The sequence below is a fragment of the Serinus canaria genome, chromosome 11, assembly GCF_022539315.1.
Source record: "Serinus canaria isolate serCan28SL12 chromosome 11, serCan2020, whole genome shotgun sequence".
Classification (NCBI taxonomy): Eukaryota; Metazoa; Chordata; class Aves; order Passeriformes; family Fringillidae; genus Serinus; species Serinus canaria.
Window position 1 is genome coordinate 19618856 of NC_066325.1, and position 24631 is coordinate 19643486.

Below are 24631 nucleotides of genomic sequence, written 5' to 3' on the forward strand. Positions count from 1 at the left end.
CCTGCTCCAGGAGCAGCCAGGACTGCGGGAAGGGCAAGGCAGGCCAGGGATGAAACAGCTCTGAGGGAAAGCAGAGCTCTCAGTGTTTGTCCACCAACCCAAAGCCACTTCTGAGGTCAAAGCCAGGCGTGTCAGCTTCCCAAAACAGCCAGGCACAGGGAGCAGTTCTGGGAATTCCAGCCCCCGGGAGCCTCTGCCATGGTGGGTACAGCCACGGCCCCTCACTCCCTTCATGTCCTCAAGTTCCTACAAAACACCCAAAACCTCCCCTCTCCCAGCTCCTGCACGTCTCCAGCAACTGGAAACAATCAGCCTGTCCAGTCACAACCCAAGATGAAAACACTCCCTAAAGCAGGAACTTGCTGAACACAATTCAGCTCTGGATTTCTGGAGAAGTCCAGCAAGCTACCATAAAAACAGGGATAACACCCAGCAGCAAAAAAAGCTGCTGGAACACCTGAGTGACTCCTTAAGCCAGGGAGGAATCAGGCTGAGCCAGCAAAGCTCAGCCCTTGTTTTCCCGTTGTTCCAAAATCAAAGCTCTGCCAAGAATTTAGCCAAGGAAACAAACACTGCCAAGGCCTGCTGCCCATCTCCACACTCAGCTTGGAACTGCAGGATGGTTTGGGATGGAAAGGACCTTAAAGCTCATCCCATCCCAGCCCTGACATGGGCAGGAACGCCTTCCACAAGACCAGGTTGCTGCAGGCTCCATCCAGTCTCACTTTGAACACTTCCAGGGATGGGGCAATCCAACATTTCAGACTTAGTTTTAGAATTGCTTTCTGGTTTTGCCAGAAGTCCCCTTCCAAGGCCTATCAGTGAGGCAGATCCATCACTTTTGCCTTTGCTTTCAGTAACCATTTCCCACTTTTCCAGACATGTATGACAGAACCAGGACTAGGCTGCACTTCCCTGTTTGTGTCAGACACTTGGGTGGCACAGCCAAATCACCTTCCATACAAGGTTTCCATAAATTCAGGCTGGGAACACCTCTGAGCCACAATTCCCACCTCGTTCCCACCTCACAGGGTGTCCAGCAGCTGACCTGCTCCTTGGACAATGACTGTCCCACCTGCAGCCCCACTAATGGTGCCCAAGGCACTGATGCACCTCCCTCAGCCATCCCCATGGCAGGTATGAATTCCCTGCACTCAAAACCACTTCCCTCACTTACAAAGAACTAAAATAACTAAATCCTAAAGAACTCGAGATTTGAACAGCAAAACCTCAGGATCACCACTACCTCCACAAAAGGGGAGGGAACAAGAACACCCCAAACTTCATTCCAGAAGAACAGCAGGAGAGCCTGGTCCTCCCTGCGGGCCTTTGGCCGGCGAGCTCTGGAGGTGGGAACATCTTGCACACCTCCTGCTGCCAAGAGCATCATCTGCACTTAATCACACCCATGGATACCTCTGGAAAACAAGGGATTGCAGCCACACCATGTGTCACACTGCCACTTCACTCCCCAGCCAGTGTCACTTCCTCAGGGCGGAGGCCACAACTTTCAAGAGCACGCTTGGGTGCTCTGTGAACACCCATAAATAAATAAAACCCTGCTCACCACCCCACAACCTGCCCCCCAGCACTTTTACTTTCCTAAGAGGTCACACCCAGGAGCACCCTTGCACAACAATGGAAGCAGGAACTGGTCAAGAAACCTACAGATCCCTTCCCCAAGAACCCAGCCTCCCTGTGGCACCCGGGCTGGGTGGCTCAAGAGCCTTCTCTGTGAAATAACAGCCTGGCAGCTCCTGAAATGATGATCCCATGTACTGCCTGCTTGTCTTAATGGACTCATTCCTAAATGCAAACAGGATTTTTAAGTGTACATTACACGTTAGTTGATCTTAATCTACAAATTCATAACCCAGGAGTGTGCATTTTTCAGTGCACATTACATGAGCTGATATAAATCTAAAAAATCCTAACTCAAAAGTATATTTCTTCTAAAAATGAGTTTTTTCTGATCACAGTATAGCCCCCCCAGAGAATAAAATTATTCAAAACCAAGTAGATTCAGAGAAAAAGCCCAACCAACCATCTAACTTCTTTTCAAGCACTTACTGACATGGTTTTCTCTAGTTCTAAACACCAGAGGAAGGAGAAAAAGGGCCGTATTTGGTTGTGGGTTGCTCTCACCAAGAACTCCTGTCTGTGCCATGGTGAATAAATGGACCAAAATTACACCCAACGAACAAGTCAAGCAAGACATTTTTCAAAGCAGCCCCTGCTCAGCTCAGGTCTGTTCATTAAGGTGCTGCATTGTGCTCCAGCTTGGCTTATTAACAGTGGAAAGGTCAGGGAAAGTGAATTAATGGAAGTGCTGCGCTCTCCAACATCTGACATGCAAGAGAGGAGCCTCCCTACCTACACTGCTCCTGAAAGGTACCTTCAAATTGAGGGCATGTAGGTGGCACCTGCCAAAAGTGCCATGTGAATAACGTTGGCAATTTAACAAATTCTAGGAAAATACAGAGAACTGTAAAAGCAGCAATTCAACCACTCAAAGCAAATGCTTGTGCTGAGATTACAGTTGAAAAAGCAGCTTTCTCCCGGGGACAGGGGAAAGGATTTAAAGCTCTTTCCTGTAGGTCTCAGCAGGGTTTTGTGTCCAAAAATTCAAGGCTTGTTTGACCCACAAAGAACTCCAGGCTCACAGTTAAGCCACCTCTGCTTAACCTCTGCTGGCAGTGAAGATAGGGGTTTAAAAGTTAAATTTAGACTGTGTCCCCTCAGAACACAGCCACACAAACATTCAGTGCTCCTAAGGGCTGTGCAGACCCACCTCACACTCAGGGGGGACAGGGCAGGAGCTGGGGTGTTCCCCACCAGCCCCACCTCCCCTTCCCAGCCCAGGCCACAGAGCAGAACAAACCCAAACTGGCTCTGCTGAAATGCTCTGGGCAAACCTGCACCTGGAGATCCACCCAGCTGCTTCATGGAGCCTCCAAAATCCCTGTTTTAGCAAGAGAAAGGGCTCCAGCAGAAGTCAGCAAACCCACAAGCCACACACCTCTGCTTCTTTCATGCTGCACTGAGCCATGGAATTGTTTGGGTTGGAATGGACCTCAAAGCTCATCTCATTCCACCCCTGCCATGGCAGGGACACCTTCCACTGTCCCAGGCTGCTCCCAGCCCTGTCCAGCCTGGCCTTGGGCACTGCCAGGGATCCAGGGGCAGCCCCAGCTGCTCTGGGTACCCTGTGCCAGGGCCTGCCCACCCTGCCAGGGAAGGATTCCTTCCCAATATCCCCATCCATCCCTGCCCTCTGGCAGTGGGAGCCATTCCCTGGGTCCTGTCCCTCCATGCCTTGCCCAAGGTCCCTCTCCAGCTCTCCTGGAGCCCCTCGAGGCATTGGAAGAAGCTCTGAAGGTCTCTCCAGTGTCTCCTCTCCCACAGGCTGAACAACCCCAGCTTTCTCAGACTATTAATCCCCCTTGTTCATGGCTTCCCCTCTCCAGGCTCTGCTTCAGAACACACCAGCTTCTCAACCCAAAGGCCAACATCTCCATAGCCCAGGACCCCATGGAAAGCTGTCCCTGGCTCCACAGTGACCAACACCATAAACACCCAATGCACACTGCACTGCCACAGGGTTATCCTCCTAACCTGGAAGGGGTAAGAACTGAAACACGCAGGAAAAAAGGCAGCAAGCTCAGAAGAACAGTTCCTGCAGAGAAACACCTTCCTGGTGGAAGAGTGAGCTCCATTTCCCCTAGAGCAGCCAGGTCTGAGAGCTGTTTGTGAACACCTTTCAGAGCCTTAACAGGAAAACAGCGAGCAGTTAAGTGAAGTCACGTTCCACCTAAACAACGCTGCCATTATTGCAGCATCTGACTTTGTGAGGACAATTCAATGCTGGCAGTGTATTGTAATTGCTTTTCCACTCCAGGCCCCAGCTTTACAATCTGCCCTTCTCGGGAGGTCAGAGCAGGGCTGCAGCTCGGGAAGCAATTCTGCTCCTCATTCATCCCTTTAATCCCACACCTGCATATTCATCAGGAGCTCCCTGAGACACCCCTGCCACAGCCACCCCCAGAGCTGCTGCTGGGAGGAAGCCTTGACCCCTCTGCTGCCCCGGGAAGGTGTGGGGAACACGCGGTGGCACCAGCCAGCTGTGACAGGGCTGGGGGGCACTGGGGTCACCCAAGGCCAGGACGAGCCCAGCGTGGTGCAGCCACTCCTGCTGCCAGCAGCAAAACCAGCAGCAAGCACCACTGCCCAGACAAGCTGGGCCTGCCCCAGCCCTGCAAGTGTCCAGGGCTTGGAGCAACCTGGCATAGGGGAAGGTGTCCCTGCACATGGTGGGGGGTGGAACCAGATGTGCTTTAAGGTCCTTCCAACCCAAACTGTTCCATGACTCTCATGACCTGGCTTGCTTCAAGCAAACCCTTCCAAACAGGCCTGTGCAAACACACCTGAATTTTGGGTGAGTTATTGTTATCCTGGTTTGAAAAGGACAGTTTGCATTCAAAAAGCCCAATGCCACTTACTCCAAAACTCCGAAGGAAAAACTTTTGTCCCCAGCTACGAAATAAAACAGGCAGCAAACAGCAACCAGTCAGATTTATAACTGATGTCAGGGCTGAACTGGGCTTTCCAGGGCCCTGCAGAGCTCCCAGGAAGGAGGGCAGAGCTCCTGCACACGCCAGGAGAAGGGCTCACACCTGATACACTTTAATTACCTAACAACACTGCAAGAGTCACCGATGCCTGCTCTGCTTTGTCTTACTGTGAAAGGCTTCTCCTGCTATTAATATTCACCAGGGGAAGCTGAAATAACATCTTGTCTGCATCTGAATACTTCGAAATTATCATGGCCACACTAAACGCAACGATTTTTAATTTTTTTCCTCAAAATCCAGGACAGAAGACACCTAGGAGCCTGCAGAGGCAGGGCTGCACTACAGCGAGCAGCTCTCCAGCAGCAGCCTTCCCCGTGCTGACAGCCTCATCACAAATAATCCCTCTGAACCCAGAGGTCAGCCAAGGACCCAGGGCCCCAAGGCAGGAGCCACACTCTGTATTATCCACTGGGAGCCTTCTCTGTAGGATTTCTGGCCGTGCTGGGGGTGACCCTGAGCCCCACACAGCCCCCCTCGACAGGCACTGCCCAGCTGAGCCCACCCAGCTTCTGCTCAGCTCCCAGCACACCAAACCACCAGCACAGCAAAACAACCCAGCCACAACAACCCCCCTGCCTCCAGCCCCAGCCCCAGCCCTGGGATTTCCAGGACAGAACCAGCCCCTCCCACCCGCTCAAACACAGAGGCAAAAATCTCATTTCCCCCCTAAATTCCACTCTGAGACAGCCTGTTATTTCTGCATCTGTTAATGCTCCCAAAAAGTTGAATCCTAGCATTGCATCCAACTGTAGGCTCAGCAGATTGGGAGGTTTCTCTGCCCAAAATGAAACGTAGGTGCCATCTGTTTCAATTAGGCTAATCACAAGGAGACATAACACTGGGAAACTTGGAGACTTTGGGGTTTTTTTCAAGACATTTTGAAAGCAGAGAGAAAGAAAGAGGTATTATTTAATACTCAGCAGTCAGCAGCACCAACAAGCTGCACAGTCTGCTGGGCAAACCTGTGCTGGAACTGCCCACGCAGGAAAGTTCACTTTTATTTCACTGAGGTCAGAGAAAAACTTGCTATATTCAAAATTATCTAAAATTAAAAAGACATCTCAGGACTACAGACAACTCCCAAAATATTCTTGGTTAGTACCTTTTATATATGCCATAAAACTTGGAATTTTTTGCTTTCAAATTTCAGAAAATAAAGAAAAACATTTTAAAAAGGCAAAACCAAACAGTCCAACAGAGACACAAGCACTTGTGAGGGAATAAACCAGAAATTTTGGACAGAACCAAAGTCAATATTTACCGATTCCATAGCTGAAAGCTGCTCTTCACAGGACATATATTAAAATCCAACAGAGGTGTGTCCCAAAAACGCAGTGTAATCTGAAAAACACAGGAATTTGTTCATTAGAAAATTAAAACAAGGGAATTTTATTCACAACACGCACACGGGATTTGAGTACATGAAGGTTACCAAGCACAAACCTTTGCCTAATCCACAAATAAACTTCCTGATAACAACTCTGCACAAACAGAGGAATAAAGGAAAGAGTGGAAGCTTGGCCAAGCATCCATCTTCTTCCACAACTTTCTAATAATAGCTTTTTTAAAAAATCACCTGCTTCAAGGTTCCTGGAACCATCTGGGTGGGCTTAGAGGTATTTATTTACAAATGAGGGCGTGTCACCCCCAACCCCTGAGCAGCTCAGGGACCCAGAGACAGGCAGGGCCAGAAGGAGCTCCTGTGCCAGGAATTCACCTTCCCAAACAACCCCCATGGAATTATCCACGGCACAGGCACTCTCCTTCCAAGCACACCTTTGCTCTGAATAGCAGTGGATCTATTACAAAGCTCTAAGCTGATTCCCAAAGTGAATTTCTGATGCAGGGCAGGAACCAGCAGGAGCTCTCAGTACCCAAGGCCAAGGGGAATTGCATTCATTAACTGGCACACATGAAAGGCCTGGCAGGTTCCTAGCCCCAAACCTGCACTCCTCACTGTTCCCAAGCTGGAGGAGCTCAGTGGGATGGTGAGGGACCCATAGGGATGGAAATGACCCCCCTGAGGCCCTGGGAGCACTGGGCCTTCCCCAGTCCCAGTGATGTTATTCTGGCCTGCTTAAACAGGTGAAAGGGTGAACTGCCAGCTCCACGTCCTGCCCATGCCAAATCCCCCAAAACCCCCCATGCTATCCCATCTCTGAGCACTGCTGAGGGACACAGTGACCAACCCCTGTTACAGTGAGAAAATCTGAATTTCTTGCCTTGCAGAACTCATGACAATTTTATGCTTTACCACCACTCGCCACCTCACAAACAACTTCTCTGATGTGCTGGATTTGGACAGCTGCTTCCCAAGGGGATGGTTCCTCCCAAGAACCATCCAGGAGAGACTCTGGGGCCAGCTGGGACTGACACACAGTGGAGGAGATCAGGAACCCTGGGAGAGCCTTGTTTGTTTTGGGAAACTTTTACTGCCCAATGAAAAGCCAAAGGGAAGATGTCCAGATGAGCAACGCAGCTGCATCCAGGGCAGAGCTGCTTCCAGCTGGGCTGAGGGAACTCTTGGGAACCTCAGTGGAAAGAACAGGCCAAAATAAACCCCAAAACCCAGAGGAAGATGTGAAAGCCCAGGGTCCTGACTCAAAGAAAGGAATCCTACAGCAGGTAAACTTCTACAGATGAGCAAAGTGGAAGTTTTCTGGTATTTTTCTTTGAGATGAGTAAAGGAGGTGCAGACACATGGCAACCTCGTGGACTCTTCCAAGGCCAAGGAGCCCTGGGGCACTGAGGGATCCCTGATGGGAATGCAGCCTTGTGGAGCACATGGCAGTGCTTGCACAGCACCTTTCCAGCAGGATTCCCCTGCTCCTTTATCCTCTTCTCCATAGTAACAGTCACATCACTAATTAGCATTTCAACAGCAATGAGAGATAAAGTGGAGGGAAAACAGCTGAACTTCCACTGCATTGTCTGGAACTGCAGCAGTGTTTGCTGACAGGAGTGACTGTCAGGGAACTATGGAATGTTCTGAGTTGGAAGGACCCCAAAGTTCATCCCATTCCATCCCCTCTCATGGGCAGGGACACCTCCCACTGGCCCAGGCTGCTCCACCCTGGCCTTGGCCACTTCCAGGGATGGGGCAGCCACAGCTTCTCTGGGCAACAACTGTGATCAGAATTACCAGAAATGTCTGCAGAGATCAGTCCCAGGACACTGACAGACCGTTTTCAAGGTCTATTTACAGCTGCTTGCTGGCCCACAGACAGCCGATTTATTCATTCCTTGGCTCACCCATAAACATACATAAAGCATCGCAACGCTGAAACAGCGACCACACGTGAGCCAAGTAATTTTCACAAGGAACATGGCACCATTTTTTAATGAAATTGTTATCAAATCACTTAGGAATGCAGCAAATCCTCCAGTGGGAGATGCCCAGCAGAGCCTCTCTGGCTGTACGTGGTCGGGTCACTCACACAACGTTCCTGCTGCACGGAATCCAACACTGCCATTTAAACCCAACTCCACTTCCAAAAGCCACATTATAATTAATAAACACATCTAGCCATCCCATTTTCTTAGCTCTAGCTGATGAAAATGTATCACTGCACAAAGTATCATCCCTGCCCGTGTCCCTCCTGGGAACCTGCAGGGCTGAGCAAGGACAAGGCTCCAGCCCTGCTGAGCTCATGGTCCCTGCACAGGAGGCACCTGCAGAGCACCAGGGCACACACTGCTCTGCCTGTGCCTTGGCATGGCCATGCAAACACCAAACAGCCAAGGGCTCAAGGGGACCAGATTCTGCTTTAAAACAGCTTCAGCCTTGCAAGACTTGGGATACTTTATTTTCTGTTAACACCAAGAAACTTGGAAACTCTGGGCAAACAGACGGTTCCACAAAAATAAATAAATAAATGTTTAAACTTCCACATTTTCCTACCAACTCATGAACTTAACACTGACCACAGAGTCCCTCAGCACCTCCCCACATCAGTGATTCTTGGTGCACCCACACACAGATCAGGACTTCACATTCAGAGCACAGCATGCAACTTCTGCCAGCATTCCATCGAAAACATTGGGAATTACATAATTCAAACCTCCTTCATAAAAGGGTATCTTTTAACTTCACAGAAATTGGTATGTGAAGATGGAAAATGCTTTACAATCCCAAGCTGTCACCTGAAAAATACTGACATTAGCTACAGACTCCACACCAGAGCAGCTGGGACGTGGCAGCAACACCAAGTGGTCCCAGCAGCGAGGTGGGAATTGGCTTCCCTGAAGGAACAAACCAGTTCTCTGGTTCATTCAGAGTCCCCTGCAAGGGTCCCCAGGAAAAATGTGTTTGAGATTCCATGGTTTCATACACCTCAATGTTTCTAAATATGACCAATAATGCAGAAAGGTTCTGCTTAAATCTCCATTTTGCAGGGAGGAGGGAAGAAGCCACTGCTGCTGTCTCATCCCAGGAAACCCAGAGGCCAATGCCCCCACAAATGTGTGCCTCACCATTAGTGTTCCTTTGAGGGAAGGAGCTGGATTTGGACCCCAAGTCAGACTTGCATCAATTCAGATTTTACAGAGACACAGAACTAAGCAGCATAAGAGGATATCAGAGATTTAGATTCTGGTTTAGACCAACTTTTGAATGGATAAAATCTCTGGGGAATAAGAGAACCTTTTTCCACAGCACTCATCTGCTTCCCTCAGAATAATTCCAGGAAGAGAGAGAATTTCAATAAGGCATCTCTCTGAGGGCTCCAGAGAAAAGACACCCAGGGGAGCACCCCAGACCCACCGAGCTCCTGCTCTCAGATAAGCCCCATTACCTCCCATACAGAACCAAGGGGGAACAAGTACAGCAAATTTGGAGGGAGGGGAGATTTGGAAGTGTTTTCCAATGCACTCCACAGGCACAGCCTGACAGAGCACAGCCTGACAGAGCACAGCCAGAGCTTTCACCTGCTGAAATGGGGGAAAGTGCTGAAATCCCACTGTAATTCTAGAACCTAAGAAAACTGAGACTGGGTGTTGTCATCTCATTGCAGGGGTTCCATACTGTTGTCTCCTCATCACAAAGTTCCACACCTTCTTGGGGTTTCTCACAGGCAGCTCCCCTGAGCACTGACTCTTTCCTCTTCACAAAGCAGCCACCCCACTCTTTGATAGCTCCCTTCTTCTCATTGCTTACAGCTGTGCCTGCTGAAGTCAGGCCTGCTCCTAATCTTTAATAATTGGCCCAGCTGCAACTCCTTAGGGGTAAGATTACTTTCTACACTATCTTTATTTTCTTATATTCTATGCCCCTACAACAGGGACTGGGGGAAGAACCCATAAGCAGCAGCACTACAAACCCAAAAGATATCTTCCATTAATACCCATGGGTTTCTTCAGCTGGAATTGGGGGAAGAAAATGTGCCACTTACAAAGAAAAAGTGCAGAAATCCCTGTCTCTGGAGCTCTGCCTGCCCCATCCCAGGGAGAGCCAGAAGAGCCATGCCCAGCACAGCAGGAAAGCTCTCCTGGTCCCTCAAGGGATGGACACTGAACACAGCTCATCAGATTTATGGCAATTTCCCTCAGGAGCCTGGAAAAGAACCCTCAGACCACTCCCTGCAGCTCAGGACTCTCTAGAAAGAGGAGGAAAAGAAGAGGTGTGTGTAGATCTGAAGGGGGATAAAGAGTTGTTTCCAAGAAATCCACATAAATTTGAGATAAATACCCCTGCAGCCTATCAGGGGCTGCCAGCACAGCCACCTCCAGGCACAGAGCACAGAGCAAACCCTCACGTCCCCACCCTTCTCAGAGAGATTCCAGCACTGGGGTGAGCTCCAGGACCTGCCTTTCACTACCATTTATGAATATTCCCACAGCAATCACGACCCAGCTACATTCAAACAGCAGCAGCTACCCAAGTGAAAAGCCAAAGCACACAGAGAATTCCACTAGTCCTAAAAAAAAAACCAAAAAAAAAAACAAAAACCACCTTTCAGCGTATTTGATTGTGACAAAATTGTAGCATCAAGTAAAATTTAATTAGGTGGCTTTCAGAACAAAAGTAGGTGATATATTCTTGAAGTTCCTTTATTTTGCCCTGCAGATAAGATGTATGCTGAGATCTACAGTTTTTAAAGCTTGTGTTGTCTGTGCCACTTGATAAAAAATACAAAATAAGCTGATACTGTACTCAAAAACACAGACACTTGTGTGGGCTGAAGAGCTCAAGGTTTCATTTGTGCCACTGCAATAAGCACAAAGGGCAGGAAAGGTGTGAAACCTGGGAAAACAAACTGTCCTTTAGGAGTTTTAACTGAAAGTCTGACATGGACAGTGCAGTCCCTAGGAATGGGGGTTGACAGAAGCCTAAATTCAGGAATGACCAAGCTGTTTGGAGATCTGCAGGGAATTAGGGGAGGTCAGAATCTGTGATGACATCACAGAATCCCAGAATGGTTTCAGTTGGAAGGGACCTCAAATTTCATCTTGTTTCTGCCCCAGCCTGGGCACCTTCCCCTATCCCAGGCTGCTCCAAGCCCCTTCCAACCCATCCTTGGACACTGCCAGGAGTGGGGATGGAGCTCCAAGATGTTGAACCTCACCGACCCAGTGAAGGCAAGAAGGGTGGATGTTTTCTAGAATGAAAGCCATAATTTAAGGTGAGCTCACAGCTGCTGCCACAGCTCAGGCTCCTCCTGCTTTCCCCTGCTCCTAAATGCAGGTGAGGTGGGACAAACACGTCCTTGTCCTCCCCAGAGTGAACCCCTCCCTGTGCCCTCACCAAGTCCCACTCAGCTCCCTCAGCACCTCCTCCCAAGGGAAACAGGAGGGTGAATGGGCCACAACGAGCTCCACTTCACTTCAAAATGAATCTGCATTTCTTACTCTGTGCCCGGTTTAGCACATGGAGAAAATACCATTTTTCAAGAGAAAAGAGTGACAGACAGACACATTTGTCACCTCTGCAGTCCCAGACATTTGCATCCGTGTAATTCCATGGCAAATTGGATACAGGTTCCTATTAATATCTGAACTATTTCCTTTCCTTTCTGAATGCTGATTGGTGAAAAAGATGCAAGCATCCCATTTTAAAGCACACTAATTAGCCAAGAAGGAGTCAAGGAAGTCACTGCTCAGCCTTCAAGAACACACAGGCTCCCTCACAGAGGGAAAAACACTGCAAACATCCATGGAGTGGCTTCTGGCTGGATTCTGAGCTGGCTGAAGATCACCTCCCCAGCCAAGAAAACCCTCTGTGGTGACAGGAATGTTACTACCAGACTCCAGTTTTTTTTAGGAACGTGCAGGTGGCAGCCCCACACCCAGGTATGTAGGATCAGACACTGTTACCTGGCTGGACAATCCAGGAGGTCCCCAGAAAGCAACATGAAAAATGTAATTGTAGAATGTGCTCAAGTCTACAATTCCTGAGTTACAAGTGCCTTACAACCACCTCAAATTACACAGCAAAGAAAGAGCTGAAAGGAAGCACCTCCCTGATTTCCACACAGCATCCCTCCCCTATTGTCTGGGGCCTGGCAAGTTAAGGTCAGAATAAAAAGATTCCTTAAAAATCCCACATACATTGAAAGCACCTACAGCTTCCACTGATCTTTTTTCCTTTCTATTCTAAGCCCTGAACAGGTTTAAGTAGCAGTTGTCATCATTAAAGAAGCTGCTCCCCTCCCACTTTCCATCCTCCTGAGACAGGAGCATCCTGGCAGCACCAGGCACAGGTAAGGAGCAGCTGTCTCACTCAGGGTACAGAAATCCAGGCTGGAAAAGGGTGTGAGGAGGGCACAGGCCACCTCAGGCACAGGGATCAGAGAGCACTGCTGAACAACGAAATAAGGAAATACAGGAATAAGTAATCATGCTAAAATAAGGAAGTCAAACGTCTGTCTGTGCCCATTGAGGTACTCCAGCTGCTCAGAGGGGATTGAGGGATGCAGGGTCTGCCCCTGCTCAGCTGCTGGTGCCCAGCCTCTCTCCTGGGCACTCCAGAGCTGGTCCATGAACCAGCTGAACCTGCCAGTGCAGCAGGAACCTCCTGATGCTCCCCTGGCCAGCACTCCCTGCTCGGAGGGGCCGGCCAAGCCGGAGGGTGGGGGAGCCTCACCCCCCAGCACCACAGCCCTGCACCCCAGGAAGGGCCAGCAGCACCCCAGGAAGGGCACAGCCCTCCCCTCCAACACAGCCCATCCAAACAAACAGCTCAGAGGGAGGCAAGGAAAACGCTCAGAGGACAAAAGGACGGAGTCAGGATTAAACCCAGGCCCTTGATCCCCGGCCAAATGGCCGACCCATAAACCCACGCAACTTCCAGAGCCAATTTAAAACCCTGAGTCTGGTACACTTTAGGTTATAAAATCATATTTAGACACACATTTTGAAGTGTTCTTTGCTCTGCTGGTGGCTAAAAACAATTCCTTTGTCATCAAATCTTGCTTCGGCAAGCTGACGTGACGTTTTTAACTCAGGAAATAAGATAATTATGGTTCAAGGTAAACAACTACAACTGTGCATCATAAACAGTTTCTAATTTTAAGTCTGAGTCCCTCTAATGCCATCCATATTTTAAAGACAGTTTTCTTACAAATGGTTTAGGCTGTCTGAGCAGCTTGTGACTGAGCCTGTGCTAATGAGCAGCAGCAAGGCACCACATCCAGGGAAAACAGAGGCTGGTGGAGCAGGTGAGCTCCTGTGTCAACATCAAGGGATGGTTTGGGTTGGAAGGGACCTCAAGCCCATCCAGTGCCATCCCTGCCATGGCAGGGACACCTTCCACTAGCCCAGGGTGTTCCAAGCCCTATCCAGCCTGGCCTTGGGCACTGCCAGGGACCCAGGGGCAGCCACAGCTGCTCTGGGCACTCGTGCCAGTGCTTCACCACCCTCAAAGCCAAAAACCTACTCCTGATATCCAAGCTAAATCTTTCCTTCTTTCAGTCTGAAGCCAGTCCTCCTTGTTCTGCCACTCCAGGCCCTTGTCCAAACTCCCTCTCCAGCTCTCCTGGAGCCCCTTCATCACTGCAAAGGGTTCCAAGGTCTGCCCAGAACCTTCTCTTCTCCAGGCTGAACGAGCCCAGCCCTCCCAGCCTGTCAAGGTAAGCCAAACATCAAAGCAGGAAAATACACTCAGAATCTTAAATAGCTGGAAAGGCAAAAGCTCCTCCTGGAGCAGGGAGAAAACAAAGCTGCTGGTGCTTACGCAACCCCGCTGCAGTCACCCCGGATCCCAGACCTCAAACGCCCCGTGGCACCAACAGCAGCAGCTCAAGTTGGAACTCGTGAAGAGAATCAGCACTGAGCTGTTCAACAGCAGGCAGAAAAGGCAGCTCCAGCCCCTCCGTGCTGTGACTGAAGCGGCCCTCGTGCTGCTGCTGGCCTAAAATGTTCCCAAAGTTACCTGGGAACAAAGGCTGGCAGGAAAGGGCAGGATCCCTGCTCCAGGAAGGCTGGAGCACATGGAGTGAGCGTGGCTGGAGCTCCAGGAGGTGTGGAGGGCACGAGCTGTGCCTGCCTTGGGGATGAATCACTGCAATAACTCCAGGAGTGCTCTGAGGTGTCAGCCTGGCAGGCTCCTGTTCCTCCTCATCCCAGGAAAATGTGCTCAGTCACAGCCAAAGGAGCCCAGCTGCATGGGGCAAGGTGGCAGAGCAGCCCAGCTCCCACAGAGACAGAGCATTGTCACAGAGCTGGGCTGGAGGAGGCAGGAGTGGTCAGAAGCACCCCAAGAGCCAGTGGTGGGAATGCTCCTGAACAGCACAGAGGGATCAGCCAGGGCAGCCTGGGAGAGCTCACTCCTCCAAAACTTCTCCTCACTAAACAATTCCAAAGCACCCCACCCCACTGCTGCTATTGTTGTCAGAGAGGGAATTCCAACCAGAACAATGATTTCCACAACATTTTTCCGTTGGAAGAAGAAAACTGGTAACGCTGCACAGCAAAAATAAAATTTCCACAGCAGTTCCTCCAGTACCACAAGCCTCCTTCCTAAAGGGAGCAGATTAACGTGCCTGCAGTCTGCTGTGCAGCAGGGATGTATTTTTAGCTCCAAGGATCCGAAGGCAGTGATGTGGTGGAAGCCTCCCAGGCTGGAGATAGCCATGGGAGGTTCATCTCTCTGCACCCTGGAGAGGGCAGCTCATTAAAAGGCTGCTCAGAGCAGAAGGAAACAATTCACCCACTCCCTGAAGAAATGCCTCTTCCCACGACTGCACACAAGGCAGCTCCTCTAACCTCCCCACCCCCCCAGCTCATCCCCATTTGCACCATTTTTGGGGAACAGCAATGCATTAGAAGCGCTCTTTACCCCCAGATCTCTGGCACAATTAATGGAGATAAATTCAAAGCCATGCTCATGGCACTACATGGGATGAGGGGCTCAAAGCCAACCTGAGTGTCCAGGAGACTGACAGGAGCAGAACAACAGTTTGGCTTTATGCTTTACCTGCAGCTGACCCTTTTCTGTGAGCACTGGTAAAGCAGCATTAGCTGCTGCCCAAACCCAAGTGAGTGAACCCGAAGAATATTATGGAATGGTTTGGGTTGGAAGGGACCCTAAGGCTCATCCAGTGCCCCCCCCTGCCATGGCAGGAACACCTTCCACCCTATCCCAGGGTGCTCCAAGCCCCAGTGTCCAACCTGGCCTTGGACATTTCCAGGGATCCAGGGGCAGCCACAGCTGCTCTGGGCACCTGTGCCAGGGCCTGCCCAGCATCACAGGGAAGGATTTCTCCCTGATGTCCCACCTAACCCTTTCCCCTTGCAGTGGGAAGCCATTCCCCTTGTCCTGGCACTCCAACTCCTGATGAAGAATATCCTCAAAGTGAAGCTTCTGAGGCAGCCAAACACCTCAATGGCCACCAAAGCCTCTCTGCTCTCCTGGCTACCATGAGCCAATGTTTAACCCAATTATCAGGTGCAGGAGTCCATTCCCAGGCCACAAAAGGTGACTTAGTCACATCAGCTTCTACCTGCAACAGTGCCATTCATCACCAACCCTTCCGGGACACACCTTTGGGAAAAACACCTGGCAGGTGTGCAGGGATCACTGCCTCAGATCCAGGAGTCCAAAAAATGGAACAAAACACAAGCAAAACTATGCATTACAGAGTAATCAATAATTAGAGAGTTTATTATTTCATAAATAGCCAGGTATTCTGGCTGTCCCATCCAAGAGCTCAGAGATGGCAGTGCCTGGATGCAGACTGCCTCACCCACCCACCTGCAGAGGTGCATTTGGGAACCCCAAATGGGCCACTGGGGAACACAAATGCTCAGTTCTGAGTATTGACAGGACAACAGGCAGAAAGGGAGAGGAAAAATAAAAAAAAAATGAAAAATGCAAAAAGTCTACACAAGACCCAAAAGTTCTGAGTAGAGCAAAGCTATTTTTCAGACTTTTATTAAAATTAGATTGGCCTTAGCCTGTGAATCCCATTCACCCCTGGTGAGCAGCAAGAGAGCAGCAACATCAGCCAGTGAAAGACACAAATGCAGAGGGAACCAGAGGTAGCCTGTACAACCAAGACTCCTCCACACCCCCAGCACCCACTGGACTGAGCTCACACACCTCAAAAACCAGCATGCTTGTAGCACTCCCAGCATCCACCAAAGGCAAAGCCACTCAAATCTGGTGTGTAGGAAAATCGAGCTTTGCTTCAGCCCTGCCTCCCCTCCTGAGCCCTTCCTCCTCCCAGCCCGAAATAGGATGTTACACTACTTGTTTATACACCATTACAGAAAAACATGCTGGGTTTCTTCATCCTGCATTACAGAACAAAGTGTTACCCAACTCCTCCTGTAAAGCACCAAGAAATAACTGAGCCCATCTGCATGGGGAAGCACCCACGTGCTGGAGGAACCCAGCCATGGGTGTCTGACCACAGCCAGCAGCCAAGCAAGGGCCAAGCCAGCTTCCCTTCAAAACCCACCCCAAAATCCACTTGGAGGGGTCTGATTTAGGGCACAAATGAAATTCGTGTCTCTAAGCTGCAATTTGAGGTTTCTGCCTTCCAAGTACCCAGAGCAAAGAATGCTGGGTGGTTGATTTTCTCTCCTGGAGCTCATGCCCATTAACCAAAAATGAATCATTTGTTAATTGGTGAGTTCAGTCTGAAGCCATGCCACCACGATTCTTATCTCAGAAGGCAGCTCCTTCCAAGGATCCAACAAAGGCAGAGATCAGCATCCCAGAACAGGAACCTGAGCACTGATAATCCTGGAGATCACAGAGCAGTTTAGTTTGGAAAAGCCTCTGAGATCATCAAGCCCAGCACTGCCAGCACCACCACTAAACCACGTGTCACATCTACATGGTTTTTAACACCTCCAGAGCCAGAGGGTCCCCCCCAGCCTCTTCCTCTCAAGGCTGAGCCCCCTGAGCCCCTCCTGGTGCTCCAGACCCTGCCCCACATCCCTTCCCTTCCCTGGACACGCCGTGGGGACTCAGCTCAGAACAGCAGCCGTGCTGTGGACAAGGCAGCCAAAAACAAGAGGTGCAAACCAGACCCAAAATCCACAGGTAATAAATTTATTAATATCCATCTCTGTCCCCTTTCTCCCTGCTGGCAGCCAAAAGGAAACACAAAAGCACAGACATTATTATGAAAGGCAAGTCAACTTCTTGCACAGGGCTAGGGATAACAAATGTTGCACTGCTCTGTTTCAAGCATTTCAGATCTTAAACTGAACCCAGAAAAGAACATTACCAGTTAAGCTATTACAGCAAATGAAATGAAAATTGAAAATCAAGTCTAACCGACATTAAATTTCAACAAATATATCTCAATTCCAGGATCATAATACATAGTTCTTATGACAAAAAAACTTCTGGAGAAGGGAAAAACACCCTTGGTAACTCTGAATATTAAGCTACAGTACCACAGGCATCTCACGGTTTATCTAAATAAAGTGTCTCCTGCAAAGAGCCCTGGTTCCTCCAGTGCAGGCTGCAGTGTGATTAACAGAGGTCCATTAGAGAGGCAATCCATAACCTGGCTCCTGTGAGGAGTCCCTGCCACATCCGTCTGCGTTTCCATGGCAACCAGGCAGGAAAATATAAAGCAAATTACAGTTAAATGAAAATTATTCTCCATGACAATATATGTTAATGCAGGAACATTTGCAAGGCCATTCCAGATAAAATGTTTACATTCACACATGTGTCTACAAAAATAAATAAAAGGCAGCTGGAGCAGCTAATGGATCACCCAAAGAGAAGGATCAGAGTCGTTTTTTGCTCCCCCTAAGTTTCAGTCTATTCATAAGAATAAAATTCTCCAAGCTGAAGAATACCCAAAGTATTTGCCCATTTCCAAACAGAAATATTCTTTAAGGAGCAGGTTTTCAGAAGATCTAAAACACACATTTATGAATGTTGTGAACCTTTAATTTTCTTGGCTGCAAACAAAGACCACATTTATGCCTCTCCATCCCAGCAGAAAATGGTTTAAACGAGAGGTTAAGTTTATATTTAGAGAGATCTGACTGAAACTGGAATAGTGACTTATTCTAATCAGCTGTAACTTACTGAGAACTGGAAGGTGCTTTATACCTCAGAATCTGGGGTGCTGACTCCACAGCTGGGAGAATCTCACACCCCACCAGGGTTTAAAGACAGCACAGGCCACTGAAATACCTTTAGAAAAGGCCACAATCAAGGCTGCAAAAGCTGATCATTCTCCCCCACCATCACCACTTAGCCTGAATAGTCCTTTTTCTGGGAATGTATCTCAGTTTGGGGAATCTATCTTCTGGTGCATGAGGGAAGTTAATTGGAATGAGGCTCGTCAAGATGCAGCCACTTGGTTATTTTTTTCACTCCCTTGGCTCATACCCCAAAGAACAGCCCAGAGAAAGGAAGGAGGTTATAAACTGACTCACAGTGTGTGCCACTGAAACGCCACGTTTTCAGAAGGGGCTGAAATACTGCCCTGGAAAACAGCCCCCCCTGCACTGCCCTGCCAAGTTCCTTTCCCATGGAAATGCTGTGCCTGTTCTGTGAGTAGCACAGGTGCAGGTTTCTGAGGCAGCCCCAGAAAGAGCACAAGGCACTTTTTGAAGGCGTTTGGGAGAGCTGGGAGCACAGAGCAGGGCATTCAGCGCGCTGGCACATCCGAGCCCGCTCCGCACGCTCCCACTGACCTCTGCATCTGCTCCTGCCTCCGCCTACGGAACAATGCTGGGATCATCAGCATCGTAACTTTTTATGACAGTGGGAAAACTGCAATCTTCTCCACGAGTTCACTCCACCCTGCACATAAAACTGCTCATAGGTTCAGCCATAAAGCAAACGCCCTCCTTTGAAGTTGCCCCCGGAGCCCCACGCACGTTGGAAAGCCGCGCTGGAGGAGCGCGGAGCATTAAGGCTTTACATAACCACCCTGGTGGAGAGCATCGCTCCCCGACAGCCAGAGCCTCTGCTGACAAAAGTGAGCCAGGTCAGAGAGTATCTGGGTAACAAAACTCCTCACAGGTGAGCTCAGGTTACCCACAAACACCAAAGTCACACAGCGCCCAATATATTCCAGCCACGCTCCACTTTCCCCGAGGATCAGCTTCCCACAGCAGCGCTCCCATCACCACTTCAGCCCAGCACTGCCCCATGGCCCCCTCCTCCTTTCCCCCCGTGGGACAGGCAGGCAGAGCAGGGCTGGAAGGGAGCTCTGGAGATCATCCAGACCCACCCCCTGCCAAGGCACAGGCACCTGGAGCAGGTGACACAGGAACACGTCCGAGTGGATTAGGAATGGCTCCAGAGGGGGAGACCCCACACCCTCCCTGGGCAGCTCTGCCAGGGCTCTGCCACCCTCCAAGGAAAGTTCTCCCTCATGCTGAGGTGGAACTCCTTGTGCTTTGGTTTATGTGTCTCCATACAATGCACAGAATGCAACTATAAACAGTCTAAAAAAACAAAACCTAACCCCTGCCAATGGAACCCCAGCAGCAGTTGCTAGGATCCTCTGCAAACCTCACTAATTGCTGGGATTGGGTTTCCAGGGAAGCTCCTTGCTGCAGCAGTGGAGGGGCTGAATGCTGTTGTCACAAAAGAACTTGTAAAACCCCAGGCTGCACGCCTGCAACAGCCAGGATTTATATTCCAGGCACAAATCAGATTATGCTGCACACACCATGCTCCCAGGGCTCTGAGCAGGTGGATCCCACCAGGATGAGCAGCCCTGCTGGATGGCCTGGCTCCAGGACCAGGTTCCCTGCTCTCCCTGATGGGCTCCACCTCCCTTTGAGGAGATCTATGTCAGATGCCTCTCTGTTAGAAAATTCATTTTCTCTGTAACCATAAGCAAATGCCTGCTAAGGTGGAGTGAGATTCCAGGGAAAAGCAGGCAGCCTGCAGCTTTCCTGCAGGGAAAAGGGCAGGAGATTCAGGGCTGCTGGGCAGCACTGCCACTACGAGTAACCTCATGGTAGAGAGCCCCATTGCACAAATACAGGGTAAACCCACAAAAGAGAGATTCCAAGAGCAGATCCAAGCAAGGACAGTGAGGGAGATGCAGGAGAGGGAAGGAGCTGCTCACTGTGAGCACACAGCACCCCAAACATCCCTGCCAGCATTCCCCACACCCCAGCAGCCTTCACCTCAGCACACCCACAGCTTCACTCCCCTCCCGAGCACTTTCCTCCCACCATGTAAAAACAAGGTCCAGCTCTCCAGAGGGAGAGGAAGATGCAGGAACAACTCAGAGAGAAGAAGAAAGGCAGGAACAGACGGGAGGGGACCTCAAAAGGCAGACAGGCTAAAATTAGAGACAAGAATCTTGGATGAGGAGGACCAAGGCAAGAACAGAACCTCCACCAGATGAGGCTCCTGGGAAAGGGGAGGGATGGACAGGAGGGAGAAGAAATGTGCTGGTGGGTGAAACAGGGGAGGCTCGCAGACAACACACTGCAGGAAGAAATTAAATTCAGCATTTTAAGACTACAGCCTCCAGCTCCCTAACCAAGGAGCTCTACTCAGCACACCAGGAAAGAGCCACCAAGTTGACTGCTTGTCTGATCCCTTCCCCCCTGGACTAACTCCGAGGAATTCGTCTCTCACCACAGAACCAGTTTAGCACCCCAGTGCCAGCGCTGATCACAGGGGAAGGGAACTGAATTCACTGCAGAGCAGCTGAGTAACACAGGGCACCTCTGATCTCCTGGGAGAGCCAGAAACCTTCCAGGCTGCAGGAGAAATGAGGAACAGAGAGTCCAGAGCCAGGGGAGCCACCAGGCAGGACCCCAGCACATGCCAGGACAGGCCATGGTGAGGAGGGAAGCCAGAGCAGCCAGCCCAGCTCCAAACCCAGCACATTCCCCCATATGTGGGGACGAGAAACCACACCAACAAAAAAGGTCAACATTCAAGGAGAACAGGTTTTCATCTTCAAACCCATGCACTCGACCCTTGGGCTGCTGAGAGGGTGAAGTTTCACACACTAAATCCCCAAACTGGCTCGTTACAGTCCAGCTGGGAAAAATGGATCTGCCTGTGCTGAGCTGCAAGATGAAACCACGGAGACAGCCCGGGGTGGGCAGCAGCCAAGCGCTGTAACCAGAGCGCCCGGTGGCATTCAAAGCCCCAGAGCACAGCAGGAGCAGGATGTCTGTGTGTCCCCACACACACCCCTTCCCTGCATTACCTACATCTCTTCCCAGCATCGCCACGGCTAATCTCATCCATCCCAAGATATATGGATATATTTATAGACAGGCTTACATCTCCAGCACATCCCAGGCCTGACGCAACCGCGGAGCGCCGGTCGGTGTTGTTACCACAACGCTGACATTTCACAATCTGCCACAGCCATCCTCCTGCAGAACGTGGAAAACACCAGCCCCAGAGTGTAAAGTCTATCCCAAAGTGCTTTCCATGGAATACAGTCACTGCCACAGTCAGCAGGATCTCAGCCCTGCCACCTCCTCCCTGCAGCAGCTATCAGGAGACCATTCCCAAAGAGGAACTTCTTGGAACTTTATCTTGGCTCCTCCTGGACCCAACCAGCCTGCAGAAACCCAGCCACTTACCAGTCATTGGGAGCTCCTGGTACAACTTGTTTACAGAGCGCAGGTCACAGGACCGGCTGGAAGGTGTAAGCAGGATACAGTTTTTATGGCTCTGAACTCCTGCCCAGATAAGCCGATAAGGCCCCGCTGGGGGCGGGGAGCACTTTCATGTGTGCGTGATTTGAAAGGAAGAGGCACCACCAACTGCAGCTAAGCACTTGGTGCTTAATAATGAAGCTTCCATTCACCTCTAAAGCTATTTAATGCCTTTTTTTTTTTTATCCTGGAGTTCCTAATTACGCATCCTTTCATTTCACATCCCGATATTGAGGGCAGCACCGTGTTTCCAAGCCTCTGGCTGCTGAGCCTTCAGGGACACACTGCCTCCGGATCGTGGTGAATTTTTTAGAGGGTAACATCTCCCTTCTTGACTCTCTGATTCCTCCCCATGCCTGTGACACAGTTTTAGCAGCTTTCAAGGTAAATTACTTGAGACTGTTTCTATCCTGCAAATCTGTCAGTCTCTCAAAAATAATTACAGAGCCAGCTCCCTCCAGCCTGTGCTTCCCCAAGTCTGAACCACCCTTCCGTGACACCCTGCAAAGATTCACATCCTCAGTGAGGACCCAAAGGCCATCACCCAAACCAGGACCACCTCAACGCTCCTCTCACAGCAAATCCAACACAGCACAAGAGCAAAGGAGATGCCTTCTCCCTGGAAAAACATCCATGCCCTCACACACAGCGGAGACAAAGTTGCTTTTACACATACTACTGAGTTTTCTGGCCTTTCCATTCTCCAAGTCCGGAAATTTCATTACATGGCATTTCAGCCACATACAAACCCAGCACCAGCACAGACACACTTGCACCTAACAGCAAAATAAATATTTCAGTGTTTCCACAAGATATCCAGTGTTGTAACCTTTGGTTTCCGACTCCAAACGCAACATACAATCAATACCCTGCTCCTGCAACTTCAGTAATTCACAGCGGAACGTTTATTTTAAAAACACTCATCGGGTAAGTTTGGTTTTCTTTGAGACAGGGGGAGAAAGGCTGCCTCCAGATTTGGAGAGGATAAATAATTCAATGCCTGAATGCCAAGGGCAGTGTGCACACATCCATATGGCAGGGACAATGCAGACAGTAAGATATGCTGCACATCACCACCCTGACAGTGCCTTCAACCCTGACCTAGAAAAAAACATCACTTTCTTCTGACTCCAGCAGCCAGCTCCCTCCGTGGTGCTGGAAGTGCCTCCCAATCCCTGGCCTTCCCTGGCTGCACTTCCAGCCTCTGCTCACTACAGCTGCACAGCAACAAGCTGCATGCCTTACCCACGCGGTGAGCTCCAGAAAACAGCAACAAACCTGGAGACAGAGGTTCCAGACGTCCTCTTTGGGAGCTCACGCTGTCCCAGCCAATGCTGAGAGGGGCAGGAAAAGCCAGGATGGTTTCTCAGACCGGAGGTCTGGCCAGATGCCGGCGGGGCCCCAAGGGAGGAGGAGCAGAGGGAGCAGGGAGGCTGCTCCTGCTGAGAGCCAGCACCCACCCCAGCCCTGCAGGGGCTGCTGAGCCATGGGGCTCCCTCGGAGCCACCCTCGAGGGACAGGAACCACGTGGGTCATGATGGATACACACAACCATGGAGGTCCCACTGGATGTACACACAACCAGCAGGACCGTGTTGGATGGACACAGAACCACACAGACCGTGTTGGATGGACACAGGACCAAATGGACCTTGTTGGATGGACACAGGACCCACTGGAGAGACACAGAACCAAACCAATCATTTTGGATGGACACAAAGGTCCCACTGGACGGACACAAGACCACGTAGGTGACGCAGGATGGATACAAGATCATTTAAATCATGTTGGATGGACACACGGCCATGTAGATGCTGTTGGATGAACACTGGACCACACGGAAGACCATTTCTTCCCCCACAGAAGAGGGAAAGAGCAGCTCACCAGAGAAACCATCCCTCCTATCCTCCACAACCCCCATGGACATCAAGCCTGCAGCCACAGTCATTTCACACTCCCAAAATTAACCACCACACATCACCCTGCCTCACTGTCCCAGTTTGAAGATCTGATCATTTCACTACATCCTACAACTTGAAGAAAACATTAGAATCAAGACAAAGAATTCTGGAGCCCAAAATACCTGATATAATTAACTGCACTTTCTAACATGATTATTTCCTTTACTGACCCCAATTATTCCTTCAGTTTATTAAAGAAAACTCAGATACAGAGCAACGTTAACACCCAAAGAGTCACATAAACACAAAAAAAGTCTGAGGGCACCATTACAAACAGACTTAATGGAACTCCAAGATTGGAAATGGATCTTGAAAGCTGTCAGATCAAAGCAAGATCTTTCTCGTGTAAGGACTGCATTACCCTCGGAGCCACAGAGCTAATACCATCTATAAAAATATTTTGCTCAAATAAGTGAAGAACAGCAGCGTTTCATCTGTCAAAAGGTGCGAGGCTTTTATGGGATTAGCCATTCCACATGCAGCATAAAAATTAGAGCAGATTTTTAAAAGCCCCCAGTTCAGCTGACGGAGACTCCACAGCCCGACGTGCACCCGCTCTCTTCACATGCGCTCCACACCGAGCAGATTTTTCACTCTTATTAGCATTTAAGCTTCTTTTTACTTTTTTCTTCCCCCCCTTACTCTCGTAAAAGATTACCAATTGGCATCACCCCTAAGCAGCCTCAGCTGAAGCACCACTACCCAGACTCAGAGAAATTAAGATTTTTAAATACCCAACAGTTGCCTGAGAAAATACACCAGAAAACACCAGTTCTCACACAGGAAAGCTTAAAAAGTGGAGTAGAATGTGCTCAAAACCAGCCTCCAGACCACGGGCGCTGACAGCTTCCCACCCCCCTTCCCAGCAGGATTCCAAAGGCAGCGTTTTGCCCAGATTTTAAGGCTGCACAAACCTGCTTAGGACGCTTGTGATTTGAAATAATTGCCTACACAAGCTTTCCCCTAACATTGATG

The 24631-nt window shown here is 49.9% G+C and overlaps 1 protein-coding gene across 7 annotated transcripts in view; it reads right to left on the reverse strand.

Annotated features, from left to right (window-relative positions):
* Positions 1 to 24631, reverse strand: part of ANKRD11 (ankyrin repeat domain containing 11) — a 131958-nt gene that overhangs the window by 100779 nt on the left and 6548 nt on the right. For 5 of the 7 annotated variants that reach the window (XM_050979015.1, XM_018914709.3, XM_050979016.1 and 2 more), the window contains exon 2: positions 5893 to 5972. The gene's annotated coding sequence lies outside the window, so the exon portion shown is untranslated. Of the gene's footprint in view, positions 1 to 5892; positions 5973 to 21312; positions 21334 to 21620; positions 21644 to 24631 lie in introns of those variants that run through there. The other 2 variants (XM_050979014.1, XM_050979017.1) reach the window with 2 other exon arrangements.